Here is a 17,010-nt window from a genome sequence, read left to right as displayed (position 1 = left end):
AGCACGCTACTGTGCTCGGGGCAATATTCTGGATCGATCGGCTGATCGATCCAGACTAGCCAATCGATCCAGTGATCGATCCCAGGGCTTTCTGTTCGCGACAGAAGGCATCCGGATCGATCGGCTGATCGATCCAGGAGCTTACTGTTCGCGGTACGAACTTCTCAATCGATCGGCTGATCGATTGAGAAGCCTCCAATCTATTAGCCGATCGATTGGGGTTTCTAATTTCGTACTAGAAGTCTGATTTCAGCACTGTTTCGTGCCTCAATCACACACACAAGTTCTAAGATGACTGGGAAATATTCTAATAACACTAACTGACATTCTAAGCATGAACACTAATAATCTGAACAGGTCTTTCATGATTCATAACATTAAAATAACTAAAAATAAAGAAAGTATCAACTCAATAAAATGCTAAAGTTTCAGATGTATTTCTAGCTTCTCCAAGGTCTTTATTCCAAGTTCCATCCACACACATCTTCATCGCATTGCCCTCCAGCCTCCGCTAGTCCATCTTTCCTTTACCTTTATCTGCAGTATAAGGAAAGAGTATGTAAGCTTTACGCTTAGTAAGAAACCATCTACCTCACAAAACATGCATACGATGCAATTTATGTTTTTAAAACATGCTATTTGAAATACATATTGAATATGCTAAGCATGGCATGGCATACAACACATAAAAGCAAAGCTGATAATAACAATAGAGCTAATCATAAACTATCCTGCTGTATCAACCGGAAGCTACACCGATATAAAACTGAGCTAAGCTAATACTAATCTGATGCTGAAGCTGTACTGAGTTCACATAACTATTTTGTGATGTTTGAAAACTATATTCATAATAGATTAAAATACATAATCATGTTGCTGTTTGGGCCTGGCAACTGTACTTGCTGTGCGCGCATCCCTAACTAAACCCGGGGTTGCAAATTCTGAATCTAGTAGGGTTACTAGGTTAGCTGAACCTAGGGACTGTTAGCTAGAGTCCTAGAGCCAATCATTTGATGATTGTATTTTGGACTTGTTGTATCATATTCTATATAAATAAAAGGCATTTGTTTTGGTTATTATACTTACTTGTATTGATGCCAGATAAACTAAGTATAATAGCGTCCTTGAGTAGAAGGTTCTCACCTATATCAATAGGTTAGTTGAACTGATAGTGAGATGATATAGGGAACACTACTCTTAATCATTCCTAGTCGAGTATTAACATTCAGGGACAATGTTAATGCAATAAGATTAGCATGTAGGTTAACTCGATGACTTGATCTCACAAGTCATGGATATAGAGATATCAAGTTAACACATGGGTATGCATTAGAGAATGTATACTGAATGACCCGCCATGAGAAAGTATCATGGATCGTTATATGAGTGTCATATACTTTCTCATGTGGCTATTAGTATGACTACTAGTCCTTAGACCTGAAGTCACCATGGATCCCTACATAAGGAGTTATGTACTTTGGTTTCGTCAAACGTCACCCGTAACTGGGTGGACTATAAAGGCGATTACTGGGTATGTAACGAATTATGCAGAGGGATGTGAGTGATGTAGATGGGATCTATCCCTCCTATATGACGGGAGTGACATCGATATTCTTGATAGAGTGAGACCACGAAGTGTATGACCATACTTAAATGAGTCAATATGAGATATTGAGCTCATTTGATTGAGTGAGTCTACTTGGAGTTCAAGATTTAGATTGGTCAGAGGATGACACGATCTATGCCTCACATTGATCAATCTAGATGTCTAGGATAGAAGGACACTTGTCATATATTGTGAGGAGTCACAATTAGTAGTCACAAGGTGATGTTGGATCTCAACATTCTTGTAACTTGGGTAGCAATGATGTATTGCTAGATGCCGCTCATTGCTTATGTTTTTAAAGGAGTTTAGAAACATTGCCAACGTTACAAGAACCTATTGGGTCACACACAAAGAACAAGTGGATGGAGATTAGGTTCATATGATGAACCAATTGGATTAGGTTCATATGATGCACCAAAGATTGGATTCAAATTAGACTTATTGAGTTAGACTCAATTAGATTCAATTGTTGAATGAGTCTAATTTAAATTTGATTCATTAAGTCAATTTATATTAATGAATTGAGATTCATTAAATTGAAATTGACTTGAATCAAAGGTTGGATTTGACTCAACAAGGAAGAGAATTGGTCAATTTGACTTGACCAAATGGAAGTTGAAACATCAAGTTTGACTTGATGCATTGCCACATCATGAAGGTTGACTCATCCTACATGGCATGACTAACCTTGCCACATCATCTCCACCTCATGAGGTGTGCCACCTCATGGAGGTTACAACATCTCCCATTCCATTTAATGTGGCCGGCCACATTAAATGAGGGAGTTATGAGTGTGTGGCCGGCCACACTAAAGGATGAGAAGGTTTTCATTTAGTGGTATTGATGTGTGGTAATTGTCTCATCTTATTCCTTGCTTCTTCCTTCTCTTCTCTTGTGGTTGCCGAGAGCTTTTGATGAAAAGAGAAGGTGGTTGAGTGGGTTCCAACACAAAGGAAGGGTGAAGGTCACAAAGGAGGATACTACTTCTTGAGTGTAAGAGATTCTTTTGCATCCTCTCTTTTTCTTCCTTTCAAATCCTACCCTTTCAAATCCTACCCGAGAGCCCTAGAAAGTGCTAGCACACTTGGGGTGCTCTCCTCTCCATCCTTGAGTGTTAGAGAACACATCTTGTTCGTGTGGATATCACTAGAGAGTTGTCTACGTTGACAACTTCGAGATCCGGCGTACCTTGGACTTGCGGGATTGCGAGGGCACGCATCGAAGGTATATAACTCTTATCTACTGTAGATCTGGAGTGTGAAACTCGTATTCGTAGTTTTAGAAATTTTTCTTTGCACGGATCCGTTGGCTTTGGGGCTTTCGGGGTTTCCGCGACGCGAAAACGCGGTTTTCGCGGCCCGAAAAACCCAACAGTGGTATCAGAGCCACGTGCAAAGACGAATACGAGTTTATTTTGTGTTTTATGAAAACTTTTCAGTTCTGTAATATTCTATAAATTTAGGTTTTTTATAGTTTTTATGGGTAATTTTCTCGTAGAAGCGAAGCACAAGTGTTTCGGCGCTTGTAGGCTTCAGCTACCGGGAAGATTTTTCTAAAACGGCCAAGTTTCGCCCCAAAACTTTTTGGGATGCAATGGAACCCTCGCGATGGTTAGATTGTGGGTAGGGGCGCTGCCCCTGGCCCCGCAAGGGGATTCGTTCCGCGATTGCGCCCGAAAACCGCTAAACAGAACCGCCGGGAAATTGTACTCGTAAAAATTGTAAAAATTATAGAAAAATTACAGAAAATTATAGAAATATATAATTTTGAATTATATATTATTTTTGTGATAGTCATGGCCCAAAGACCCAATTCGATTGGATTATTCGTGTTGTAATTCATAATACGGCCTGCGAGCCGTGATGTGATCTGCGTGTTGTATGTTTTTATTTTTTCGCGACCTGCGCGTCGTGCCTTTCTCTTTTATTCTTGTTGTAAATTAGATTTAGACTCGAATGTAACTCGAGTTTCAAAATGTAATGTAAATTTTGAAGCGGTGGAAGGTCCACTCGAGACGGAATTACGAGGAGGGCGCGAGCAACACGAGGTGGTCAAAGGAAGGAGCTTGAGAAGCTGTTGACCTTAGGTTGACCATCCGATCTTCTCATTGGCTTGAGAAGATCGTAGTAGGGCCATGACATAGTCACAAAAATATTTGATTAATTATTTAATTAATTGTTATGTGTGTATGTGATGCATGCTAGTTAATTGAGTAATTAATTAGTGCCTTACGATTAGATTAGATCTAAGTCGTGCACATGATGCACTCTTCGATTAGATTAGATCTATCGAGTATATGATACGCATCATCGTTTAGATTAGATCTAAATCACGTCAACTCGTAATGCCTACCATGCCGTGATACCTACCACTACCTCGATCGCATGTTGTTGTTGAATCTGCCAAAGCAGAGCAACACATACTATCTTGGTTGGGTACGGAGGGACAATCTTGGTCCCGCCTATCAACGCATGGGTGAATACAACTCAATTAGATTGAGTATTCCTAGTTAACTCGGTTGGATCGAATATAACTATAGGCATTCATCCAACGGTTGGAAAGATAGGTCAAAATCACATATATATTAACTCTCGGGCGTATTAGCCAAAGCTAACTCGAGTTTTAATATCAATGCGGATCTTGATCCTATAAACAAGAGTTGCATAGAGATGTAATTGGTAATCGTTACCTACCGATCATACTAAAACTTGGGCGTATTAGCCAAAGCTAACTCAAGGGTTAGTATGATGTGGATCTTGTCCCACATGAATTATAGAATTCAGTGGGAGCATCATTTAGTTAAAGGCCTAATTAAATGATTAAGAATATGATACTTATTTCTGTATTTATTTCTGTTGTAGAATTGCCATGACGTCAAACACAAACATCTTCTCTCTGCGTTCTGTCCTTAAGAAGGACAAGCTCAACGGAGCAAATTTCCTGGACTGGTACAGGAACCTGAGAATAGTTCTCACCCAAGAACGTAAACTGTACGTTCTGGAGCAGCCCATTCCGGAGGCTCCTCCTGCCACTGCCACGCGAGCAGACCGAGATGCTTACAAGAAGCATCAAGATGACACATTAGATGTGTCTTGTCTTATGCTCGCGACCATGAACTCTGAGCTTCAGAAGCAACATGAGTTGATGGGCGCTTACGATATGGTTGAACATCTTTGTCACCTATATCAAGGACAAGCAAAGCACTGGAAGAGGAACTCCAAAGAATACCTGGAAGATCTTAAGAAGAAGAATAAGATTTCTACTTCAGGTATACATGTTATAGAAGTCAACCTCTCTATTTCTTCATCGTGGGTATTAGATACCGGATGTGCTTCGTACATTTGTACTAATGTACAAGCACTGAGAAATAGCAGGGCATTGACGAAGGGTGAGATAGACCTACGAGTAGGCAATGGAGATAGCTGTAGGAACTTACCATCTATCTCTACCCTCTGGGCTTGTACTAGAATTAGATGATTGTTGTTATGTGTCTGCCTTGACTAAGAACATAATTTCAGTTTCTTGTTTGGACAAGAAAGGATTTTCGTTTACAATAAAGAACAAATGTTGTTCCGTCTATTTAAACGATATGTTCTATTGTAGTGCACCTCTGATAAACGGACTCTACATTCTAGACCTTGAAAGCCCCATCTATAACGTAAATACCAAGAGGTTCAAGTCAAATGACATGAACCAAACCTATCTCTAGCACTGTCGCTTAGGTCATATAAATGACAAGCGCTTATCCCAGCTCCATAAGGATGGTTTGCTGGACTCATTTGATTTTGAATCATATGAGATATGCGAGTCATGCCTACGAGGCAAGATAACCAAGACTCCCTTTAGTGGGCACAGCGAGAGAGCGACTGATTTGTTAGGACTCATACATAGTGATGTATGTGGCCCTTTCAATATCGCTGCTAGAGGCGGTTATAAGTACTTCATCACATTTACTGATGACTTCAGTAGATATGGTTATGTGTACTTGATGACACATAAATCTGAATCCTTTGAAAAGTTCAAAGAATTCAAGAATGAAGTACAGAACCAGCTTGGCAAGAGTATTAAGATACTTCGATCCGATCGAGGTGGAGAATACCTTAGCCATGAGTTACGTGACTATCTAGCTGAGTGTGGGATTCTATCCCAACTCACTCCTCCTGGAACACCACAGTGGAATGGTGTATCTGAAAGGAGGAATCGTACCCTATTAGATATGGTACGATCGATGATGAGTCACACAGATCTTCCGACATACCTATGGGGCTATGCTTTAGACACGGCAGCTTTTATACTCAACCGAGTTCCATCCAAGGCCGTGATAAAGACACCATATAGGATATGGATTGGGAGAGATGCCCAGGTGTCTTTCATGAGAATTTGGAGTTGTGAGACTTACGTTCGACGTCAAGTCTCAGACAAGTTAGGGCCTAAATCGGACAAGTGCTATTTTATTGGATATCCCAAGGAAACTAAGGGATATTACTTCTACATTCCCAGTCAGCACAAGGTAGTTGTGGCAAAGACTGGGGTCTTTCTAGAAAGGGACTTTATTTCTAGAAAGACTAGTGGGAGCGCGTTTGATCTTGAAGAAGTTCAAGATGCGAACAATAGCACTGAAGCATCGATGGAAATTGAACTGGAACCACAAAGTGTTGTGGATGATGTTGTTCCACAAGGAGTTGAGGAATAACAACCAGTTCAAGTAGACATACCTCTTCGCAGGTCTGATAGGGTACGTCGTCAGCCTGAGAGATACTCATTTCTCTTGTCTGACCATGAAAACATTGTGCTCATAGAGGATGAGCCTACCACCTATCAAGAAGCTGTGATGAGACCAGATTCCGAGAAATGGCTAGAGGCCATGAGATCCGAAATGGAATCCATGTACACCAACCAAGTATGGACTTTGGTTGATCCTGAAGGGTAAAACCTATAGGGTGTAAGTGGGTCTTTAAGAGAAAGACCGATGGATAGACTTATCTATAAGGGTCGCTTGGTAGCTAAAGGTTTCAAGCGATTCATGGTATTGACTATGATGAAACCTTTTCTCCAAAGAGCGATGTTTAAGTCCATTCGGATCATGCTTGCTATTGCGACTTACCACGATTACGAGATCCGGCAGATGGATGTCAAACCGCGTTCGAATGGAAACCTACTCGAGGATGTGTATATGACACAACCCGAGAGTTTTGTAGATCCAGAGCATATGCAAGCTGCACAGGTCCATTTATGGACTAAAGCAAGCTTCTCGGAGTTGGAATCTTCGATTCGATGATGCAATCAAACAGTTTGGTTTCATCAAGAACGAAGATGAGCCTTGTGTCTACAAGAAGGTTGTAGGGGATATAGTTGTCTTCCTCATATTGTATGTGGATGACATACTACTTATTGGGAAGGACATCCCTATGCTTCAGTCTGTCAAGACCTGTCTAGGGAGTTGCTTCTCAATGAAGGACTTAGGTGAGGCATCCCGCATTCTAGGGATACAAATCTATAGAGATAGATCTAAGAGATTGCTTGACCTAAGTCAGAGTACATACATTGACAAGGTACTCTTTCGGTTTGCCATGCAGAACTCCAAGAAGGGATTTTTGTCGATGTCACATGGCGTGAGTCTTTCGAAGACTCAGGGTCCCTCTTCTAGAGAGGAGAGAGACCGCATGGATCAGATCCCTTATGCTTCATCCATAGGATCGATCATGTACGCCATGCTATGTACTCGACCTGATGTCTCGTATGCTTTGAGCATGACGAGCAGATACCAGTCAGATCCAGGTGAAAGTCACTGGATAGCGGTCAAGAATATTCTTAAGTACTTAAGAAGGACTAAAGAATATTTCTTGATATATGGAGGCGATGATGAGCTAGCTGTAAAGGGTTACAGTGATGCTAGCTTCCAGACTGACCAAGATGATTATCGATCGCAGTCAGGGTTCGTGTTTAGCATAAATGGTGGTGCTGTGAGCTGGAAGATTTCAAAGCAGAACACAGTAGCTGATTCTACGACAGAGGCCGAGTATATTACTGCATCAGAGGCAGCAAAGGAGGCAGTTTGGATTCGCAAGTTCATCACTGAACTTGGGGTGGTTCCTAGCATTGCTGACCCTATTGAGCTCTATTTTGACAACAATGGAGCTATAGCACAGGCGAAGGAACCTCGCTCACACCAGCGGACCAAACATATACTACGGCGCTTCCATCTCATTCGAGAGATCATCGTAAGAGGAGATGTGAAGATTTGCAGAGTACCTACAGAGGCTAACATCGCAGATCCCTTGACCAAGGCTTTGGCACAGAGGAAGCATGATGGTCACACTAGGTCATTGGGGCTTAGAGCCTACACTGATTGACACTAGTGCTAGTGGGAGATTGTTAGCTAGAGTCCTAGAGCCAATCATTTGATGATTGCATTTTGGACTTGTAAATAAAAGGCATTTGTTTTGGTTATTATACTTACTTGTATTGGTGCCAGATAAACTAAGTATAATAGCGTCCTTGAGTAGAAGGTTCTCACCTATATCAATCGGTTAGTTGAACCGATAGTGAGATGATATAGGGAACACTACTCTTAATCATTCCTAGTCGAGTATTAACATTCAGGGACAATGTTAATGCAATAAGACTAGCATGTAGGTCAACTCGATGACTTGATCTCACAAGTCATGGATATAGAGATATCAAGTTGACACATGGGTATGCATTAGAGAATGTATACTGAATGACCCGCCATGAGAAAGTATCATGGATCGTTATATGAGTGTCATATACTTTCTCATGTGGCTATTAGTATGACTACTAGTCCTTAGACCTGAAGTCACCATGGATCCCTACATAAGGAGTTATGTACTTTGGTTTCGTCAAACGTCACCCGTAACTGGGTGGACTATAAAGGCGATTACTAGGTATGTAACGAATTATGCAGAGGGATATGAGTGATGTAGATGGGATCTATCCCTCCTATATGACGGGAGTGACATCGATATTCTTGATAGAGTGAGACCACGAAGTGTATGGTCATACCCAAATGAGTCAATATGAGATATTGAGCTCATTTGATTGAATGAGTCTACTTGGAGTTCAAGATTTAGATTGGTCAGAGGATGACACGGTCTATGCCTCACATTAATCAATCTAGATGTCTAGGATAGAAGGACACTTGTCATATATTGTGAAGAGTCACAATTAGTAGTCACAAGGTGATGTTGGATCAACACATTCTTGTAACTTGGGTAGCAATTGTAACGACCCGCCTCCTACTGACTAGGCTGCGAGGCCGATCGCTACAGTTATGCTGTGCTGGACTATTAATGCGGAATGAAAACTGGCTAATTTAAAATTTTACTGAACTAAATGCTGTAAAGTTTAACTTAGTGTTCTGGGTGTACCTAAGAGTTGTACACATGCTAGGGGAGGTGTTTACAACTGATAATAAACTTCGGATCGATCCACAGACCGATCTACTAATACTGGCACGGTAGGAAACTCCGGATCGTTCAACCGACCGATCCACAAACTACACTGCAATCATGCGGCTGTTGGATCGGTGCCGACCGATCCGGTGATCCTCGATAACGATGAGGCCGATCGGTGGCTCTTGATCTTCGTGAGCCATCTCCTGATCGACCCACGGATCGATCGGGAACGAGCAGAAGTTCTCTTCGCAGAACCCAGGTCCCGATCGGTCTACCGACCGATCAGAGACTCACTGATCGGTCTGCCGACCGATCGGGGGTTTCTGATTTCGTATCGGGCCCCTGATATCAGCACCGATGCGTGCCAAAGCCATTACACCACACTATAAAAGCTAAGAGAAACATTCTACTAGGTAATGGCTAACATACTAAACATGATTAAGGCGTAGAATACTAATTCATGGCATGTAAACATATGGAAACCAAAACTAACAAGGTTTTTAAACTGTTCTCTTGCTAACTAACAGAAACATAAGATAACGCTTGCTATAAGTACTAATGCATACTGAACACGTTCTAATGCATAATAAAATAAAACTAGATCCCTAGGATCTTTATTCCAGTTCCTTCCACACACATCTTGATCTGCATTGACCTCCAGCCTCCACTGCTAGTCCATTTTCCTTTTACCTGTATCTGCAGTATAAGGAAAATAGTATCTGTAAGCTAAAAAGCTTAGTAAGAAACCATCTACCTCACTAAAACATGCATACGATGCAAATATGATTTTAAATCATGCTGTTTGAAAGGATATGCTAAGTATACTGAATAAACTAAACATGGCATGGCATATAAGCATACAATCATGGCATATCTAAAGCTGAACATGATATCAATCACATGGTATCAATGAAGAACTAAGCTGATACTAAAAACTGAGCTAAGCTAATACTGAGCTACTGCTAGGACTGTACTGAATTCACGAACTAATTTGTGAAAGGTTGAAAACCATATACATATAGTAAGTGAAAATACTAAACATGCTGCTGATGGGCCCGGCTGCGCACATCCCTAACTAGACCCGGGATTGCAAGTTCCGAATCTAGTAGGGTTTACTAGGTTAGCTAAACCTAGGGACGACTATGGGAGCCCAACCCAATGGATATCTAATCCAGTACAGTGCCATTGAAAAGTAAAATACTGAAATACCTAATACTATTTTGCTGAATCTAGGTTATCTGAACCTAGAACTAGGTTGTCTGAACCTAGAGGCGACTGTGGGAGCCAACCCATTGGACCGTAGTCCCATATAAGCTAAAATAAACTGATTTACTGATTTAAATGCTTCTAATGCATTTAACTGAGCTATTAAAATGCCTAATTTGCATTTTAACTTAACTAGATATTTTATCGAACACCTAGTGTGCCCCAACTCTCCCCTCTATTAGGGAGACCACTTCTGGGCACCCAACAACGTCTAGGAACCCCCACTAAAGAGGGAATACATGTCCGGCCCATCTAGAAGTACTCACTAAATCCCTAAATCTGCGAGGAGTGTCAAATTCACCCTATGCGTCGATAAAAACAACATATAGCTAAACTAGTGCGTATAAAACCAAACGGAGCTGCTTATACTGTAGGTGAGGGGTTTCTTACATCCTGCGCGTAGTTCCTTACAAATCTGATCGCTAGGTTTCCGGTGGAGATGATCTTCTCGACGATCCGCTCGCGTCTACGTGTTCTTCTCGCGAAGGGGAACGTCCTCGTATCGAAGATCTCGCCGGAAGAAGTTCCCTTGGCCCTTGGGGCTTGGTGTGCCGTGCGTGAGGAAAAGGAGAAGAAGGGAGAGGCGGCGGTGGTGTTGGGTCTCGGTGGAAAAGATTTTGCCGAAACAAAAAAATAAAACCAACCCAACTTATGTTTTCCTATTTATATTAAGTGGGTATTTTGGCCCAACTCAATTATAAATATTTTTGATTCTCCTTTCTCTCAGCACGGCCCTGCTGGGTTCACCGGTTACTAAGGCTAACTAAACGTTTAGCGGACCCGAGAGGTCCCGGGTTCGATTCCCGCTTAAGCCATTTTACTTTTCTAATAATTTTTGTTACTTCCGCTACTCGAAAAATTCCGGAAAAATATCTAATAATTCCAGAAAAATCATAGAATATTCCTAAAATAGTTTTGAGAATTTTCGGACGTTACAGCAATGATGTATTGCTAGATGCCGCTCATTGCTTATGTTTTTAAAGGAGTTTAGAAACATTGCCAACGTTACAAGAACCTATTGGGTCACACACAAAGAACAAGTTGATGGAGATTAGGTTCATATGATGAACCAATTGGATTAGGTTCATATGATGCACCAAACATTGGATTCAAATTAGATTTATTGAGTTAGACTCAATTAGATTCAATTGTTGAATGAGTCTAATTTAAATTTGATTCATTAAGTCAATTTATATTAATGAATTGAGATTCATTAAATTGAAATTGACTTGAATCAAAGGTTGGATTTGACTCAACAAGAAAGAGAATTGGTCAATTTGACTTGACCAAATAGAAGTTGAAACATCAAGTTTGACTTGATGCATTGCCACATCATGAAGGTTGACTCATCCTACATGGCATGACTAACCTTGCCACATCATCTCCACCTCATGAGGTGTGTCACCTCATGGAGGTTACAACATCTCCCATTCCATTTAATGTGGTCGGCCACATTAAATGAGGGAGTTATGAGTGTGTGGCCGGCCACACTAAAGGATGAGAAGGTTTTCATTTAGTGGTATTGATGTGTGGTAATTGTCTCATCTTCTTCCTTGCTTCTTCCTTCTCTTCTCTTGTGGTTGCCGAGAGCTTTTGATGAAAAGAGAAGGTGGTTGAGTGGGTTCCAACACAAAGGAAGGGTGAAGGTCACAAAGGAGGATACTACTTCTTGAGTGTAAGAGATTCTTTTGCATCCTCTCTTTTTCTTCCTTTCAAATCCTACCCTTTCAAATCCTACCCGAGAGCCCTAGAAAGTGCTAGCACACTTGGGGTGCTCTCCTCTCCATCCTTGAGTGTTAGAGAACACATCTTGTTCGTGTGGATATCACTAGAGAGTTGTCTACGTTGACAACTTCGAGATCCGGCGTACCTTGGACTTGCGGGATTGCGAGGGCACGCATCGAAGGTATATAACTCTTATCTACTGTAGATCTGGAGTGTGAAACTCGTATTCGTAGTTTTAGAAATTTTTCTTTACACGGATCCGTTGGCTTTGGGGCTTTCGGGGTTTCCGCGACGCGAAAACGCGATTTTCGCGGCCCGAAAAACCCAACAGGGACGACTATGGGAACCCAACCCAATGGATATCTAATCCAGTACAGTGCCACTGAGAAAATAAAATACTGAACATAGCTAATTATTACTTGTCTTGCTCTTTCTAGGTTATCTGAACCTAGAGCTAGGTTGTCTGAACCTAGAGGCGACTGTGGGAGCCCACCCATTGGACATCTAGTCCTATAAGAGCTATAGCAAGACTAAATAAGCTGTGAAAATGCTTCTATTGCATTTACCTAAGCTAATAAAATGCCTAAGTTGCATTTTAACTGTGCTAACAATTTATTCGAACACTTGGTATGCGCTAGTTCGCATCCTTTGTGCCGAAAGTCTACATATTACTAAACTGAAGCTTACAATTCATACGAAAGCTACTTATACTGCAGGTGAGGGGTTTCTTACCTCTGTTCGTAGTTTCTTACGATTCTAATCGCTAGATTTTCTGGTGGAGACGATCTTCTCGACGATTCTCTCGCGTCTACGTGTTCCTTTCGCGAAGGGAAGCGTCCTCGTGTCGGAGTCGTCGCCGGAAGGTGCTCCTAGAACCCTTAGGTTTGGTGCGCCGAGAGAGGAAGAGGAGGGGAAGTGGGCGGTGGTGAGGGTTTGAGGGAGAGGAAGTTCTCGGTGGAAACTAAAAATAACCCTCACTTAAATCCCTATTTATATTTAGGAATTAATTCACCTAACTCTAACTTAAATAAAATTGTTTCCCTTTCCTTTCAGCACGGCCCTGCTGGGTTCACTTGGTTACTAGAGCTATCTATAAGCCGTAGGACCCAATAGGTCTCGGGTTCAATTCCCGCGTAGGCTATTTTATTATTCTATTTATTTTTGCTACTTCCACTAATCTAAAAATTCCATAAAAATATCCTAAAATTCCAGAAAAATACTAGGATATTTCTAATAATTATTTTGAAAATTTTTGGGCGTTACATTACTGCTAGTTGGTTGAGAGTTAGAGTCTTATATCAGTCTCTACTATTATTAGTTGGGTAGTGTATAGTATCTGCATACTCATGTTGACTCAGTCAGTAGAGTACCGATTTACGTTAGTTAGTTTGGTCAGTAGAGAAATGATTTACTTTTGTTGGTTTGATCAGTAGGGGACCAACTTACTCTATTTGATAGAGATTCTGACTTTTGGGTTACTTTTATTTGGTTAGATAACCTGGAGGTATGTTTGGGTACATGACTTGTATCGACGTAGAAAGAATTGAAATAATTGTATACCATTGTTGGATTGACCAGTTTATAGAGGATCGATATATCGTATTCCATGGGGGCTTTTACCATGGATTGTTTTACACGCCCCTAGAGGAGTCCCTACCGACAAACTTTCGACAACATCTCTCCTGTACCAGTGACAATATGAAGCACAGTACATATAACCATAGACATACTCATCAGCAGTATATAACAACCCCCACGGTTGGATAAATAACACAACCACGCAAATTTAATATGCAGCTCACACGGCTGGAATATAACACAGTGGAAATCACAACATAAGGAACATAAAACACCAGAACAACTAACTGCAAGCCGACCCGACTTGACACATAATCAACACATCAAATACAAGACAAACTCCATATAAAATATAAAAATACGAGAACAAGTGCAAAACCAAATATACGAACGGAAACACTAATGATAGTAGTTCGGTGTAACACGGGACTGGCGGACAAGATCTCCAGGTGACTCCATAAATCCTTTACCTACTACCTGGTGAAATAATCAGTTTACGGGGTGGTGAGTATAAAGACTCAGCAGGTAATAGACAGATAGTGCGTGAGTATAGTAAAGAACTAGAGATATAAAGGTGTACAGTCTTGTAGGGAATATAGCAGATACTAAAGTGATATCATAATAAATGTCCATACCTAGAACCATATCCTAGGTTAGTAAGGTCAGGAATAGTACAGACCTGCTACGGTACTGCTCATAACTAAAAGAGCATCATGTGAGGTATACTACCAATAAGTAAATTAGTGTCTAAACACATACCTCAGGTATATATATCTCAACCTATGTGAGCATACCAGTATAAGTAAGCAACAGCAGCATAAATAAGCAATAGCAGCATAAGTAAGCACTAGTATCAACAGGTAAAATAATAACAACGTATGCACGAATGGTCACTCTCGGCCACACATCTAGTACCATGACCCCAGTATCGTCGAGAGGTCGGGACAATGACAGACTGTACACCACTCTAGCTACCACTACTCTCGAGCGACCGAGGGGACAGTTACATAGTAGCTGAATAGCTACGTCTGCGACGGGGGTCCTTGCTGCCCGTGACTCCAACTGTCACTACCCATGAGTGTGCGAGTGGGGGGCGCGACAGGACATGTGGCACTCTCCAGCTACCACTACTCATGAGTGGCCGAGTGTGCGGCCCAGGTCAACGACCGTCTCAACCACAAGGGAGCCAAGGTCACCGACAATGCATGCAATGACATGATGTGAACAATGCAATAGTCATCATATATATATAAACAGAAATAGGAATACTACATGAAGGCAGAATACTCAATAAGAAACATGAATAAATAGCAGTCAAAGCAACTAAATATGGTATCTGGTATCTATATATCCAGTATCTAGTATCTACTATCTGGTGTTTGGTATCTACTAAATATCATAGATAGCAACAAGAGACTGTATAGATACAGAAATGAGTAGCTCAAAGATTGAGTGGAATTATCAAACGCAGAAAAAATACGAGTGGAGTCAAGATAAATACAGGAACTATCCAAAGGTATAGGTCATGCACTAAGAACAATGTACTAAAGAGATAAAGCAAGAAGTACCCACCTTCATTGTGAAAATCATGCCAATACAATCCCACATCGAGATGTGTCTCATCTCAGATCAAAATCCTGCAAATCACACGATGTACAATATAGCTAAGTTTTATCATAACTAAATAATTAAACATAATCCTAATCCGATTAAGAATTCATATTTTAATCTCATTTAATGATCCAACATTTCTTTAACATCTAATCTCCTTATGAATTAATCTCATTCAATTAGTTAACCATTCTTGTTAACATACTCCAATTATCCAAATCAAAATATGAATTGGCCATCCAACTAATCCATTACCTATTATCACAATAATTGATTATCCTTCAAATAAGAATGAACTATCAATCCAACTATTGATGATACACATGCCACTATCAATCATGAACATGGATAACCAATTAATCAAAATAATCTTCAAATCTATCATGATCAATTGTTAACCACCCCAACATGATAACCAATCTCCATTCATAAACGGATTGACAACACTTAATCCCTGCAACAAAAACCATAATCTACACACAGCTTACCCCATCATCCAAATATTCATCAGGAACAAAAACAAAACCTCCCATCTGTACAAAATCCTAGAAAAAAACACCAAATCACATATCCAAAACAAAGTTCCAGAACTCATTGAGAACCACACCAGTATAAAAATTCCCCACCATTATATAGACGTACATCAAAACAAACGAAGAAATCCAACATCTATCATAATCGATCACACAACCAAACTCAACATCTCAAGCAGAGTATGCAATCAAATCCACACAACTCTAACACTAAGAATAACTTACCCTCAAGCCAAATCTGATATCTCTCAACATTTGGCGACAGTTTGATGACCTCGCTCATGGCTATCAAGAAACCACCGGCGGCTCCTGTGCAGAGGAAGGAAACATGCTCGGTTTAGGGCAGAGGGCGGCGATGGAGAGCTAGGGCACTGACCGAAATTGGGGTGAGCAGCAGTGGTTGCGGCTGGTTGCGAGCTATCCACGTCCAACAGAGGTGGCAACGAGGTGACCGTGAACGACGACCGGTGATGGTGACGGGATGACAACGTCCGGCAGGCAAAACATGGGAGAAGAGGAAATCACGAGGAAGACGGGAACTCGACACAGAGAGAAAGGAGAGAAGTGGCGATGAAGAGATCCACAACTCCCTCCTTCCCACGGTAGTGTGTGCGATCGATCGGCGTCGGGCGGCGTCGACGGCGTTGGGCAGAGGCGAGAGGAAGAGGAGTTCGGGTGGTGGTGATGGCTAGGGCACGAGAAGAAGAGAATGGGAAATCGGCGCAAATGAGAAGAAATAGGGAAAAAGAAATAAACTTAGGGCTTTTCCAATTAAAGCCTAGATTATTTCCTCAATCAACTCCCAATTCATTGGGATATTACAAACAGACTTTCACTTAGTCTACAAATTCATCCCCTTAAACTCTCATACAAGCTCCGAAAAATTCTCAGAAAATTTCTAAAAATTCTCAAAAAATCCAATAAGATTATTTCTCAAATAAACTTATTATTTATTTATTATTTGGGTGTCGTATTTTACATTCTCCCCCACTAACAAAAAATTTGGTCCCCAAATTTATTGCACAACTCAGGGATCATCATCTAAGGGTAATAACAATCGGCATACTCATATACTAGCCCATCCAAATATTATGAACAAATCTCCTACCGTAAGGGATGACTCTGTGGGTTGACTCTGTGGGTTATAAGCTCACCCTGCTTCTACTACTCCCACACTGCTACCTAACCAACTATGGGCAAAATCAACTATCTCCAAAATCCATAACACAAGATCTCAATAGATTCTCCAACATCTATATAGTGTGCTCAAACTATC

General features: G+C 41.0%; 1 long non-coding RNA gene across 2 annotated transcripts; it reads right to left on the bottom strand.

Moving 5' to 3' along the window:
* Positions 1-9,658: 9,658 nt before the first annotated feature.
* LOC122033318 lies at positions 9,659-16,478 on the bottom strand. 2 transcript variants are annotated; one of them, XR_006126494.1, is made up of 3 exons: positions 15,960-16,478; positions 15,163-15,227; positions 9,659-9,717 (listed from the first exon to the last, which is right to left on the bottom strand). It is a non-coding gene; the product is annotated as an uncharacterized LOC122033318 (long non-coding RNA). The 2 variants fall into 2 exon arrangements; XR_006126493.1 differs by lacking the exon at positions 9,659-9,717 and adding an exon at positions 13,755-14,067.
* Between the last annotated feature and the right edge of the window lie 532 nt (positions 16,479-17,010).

Source organism: Zingiber officinale, chromosome 11B, assembly GCF_018446385.1.
Source record: "Zingiber officinale cultivar Zhangliang chromosome 11B, Zo_v1.1, whole genome shotgun sequence".
Lineage (NCBI taxonomy): Eukaryota > Viridiplantae > Streptophyta > Magnoliopsida > Zingiberales > Zingiberaceae > Zingiber > Zingiber officinale.
This window is presented reverse-complemented; position numbering and strand designations above follow the sequence as displayed.